At 47.7% G+C, this 749-nt stretch overlaps 1 non-coding gene across 1 annotated transcript; it reads right to left on the reverse strand.

The window, feature by feature from the left end:
* Window positions 1-6: 6 nt before the first annotated feature.
* On the reverse strand, window positions 7-78 carry trnad-guc. Its single transcript has one exon. It is a non-coding gene; the product is annotated as a tRNA-Asp (tRNA).
* Window positions 79-749: the final 671 nt, after the last annotated feature.

Genomic DNA, 749 nt, shown 5'->3' on the forward strand with positions numbered 1-749 from the left:
ACTAATCTCCCCGTCGGGGAATTGAACCCCGGTCTCCCGCGTGACAGGCGGGGATACTCACCACTATACTAACGAGGAGATGTCTGTAGGGAATAGCCCTCCACGCAGTAGAGGCAGGTTCGATTCCTGGTCAGTGCAACACCTTTTGGCAAGACTGAAACTGCAGTGTCAGGTTTGTTATGTAGCAAATAATTGCTTTAAAAAAATCAGTAGGAGAAAACAGCCCAAATTTCCTTGCAGTTCCCGTGTCTAGGCTATTCATCTTGATAGGTAAGACACACTTTGGGCCCTGACACACCGAGCCCACGGTCGTCCGACGCTCAATGTCGGACCGTTGGTGAGCATTTGTCGACCTAGGTTTGGCTATGCGTCTTGCACCGTTGGCGTCAGTCAGGCATTGATGGGCCTTGTCCTTGTGCGGGGAAAATGAATAAAATCATGGTCAGGCTGAGCCTTGCAAACACATATAACTCTTACTTGGGAGGGAATAAATCTTGCAGAGAAGTACCTCCTGCTCAACATCAGCTGAACCACTGAGGCGACTGTTGATTGTAGAAAGAAGGAGGCAAAAACACAGACCCTGTCTACATCAGTTGAGCTGAGGTGCAGCAGGTGAACAGCTGTAGGTTTCTTGCGATCACAATCACTGAGAGCATATGTTGGTCATCACACATCACCATCCAGGCTAAAAGAAATTGATTGATTATTTTTCCATCAAAATTCAAATTGTGGCCAAACGATCAGCGTTC

The sequence above is a fragment of the Plectropomus leopardus genome, unplaced genomic scaffold (genome assembly GCF_008729295.1).
Source record: "Plectropomus leopardus isolate mb unplaced genomic scaffold, YSFRI_Pleo_2.0 unplaced_scaffold77663, whole genome shotgun sequence".
Lineage (NCBI taxonomy): Eukaryota > Metazoa > Chordata > Actinopteri > Perciformes > Serranidae > Plectropomus > Plectropomus leopardus.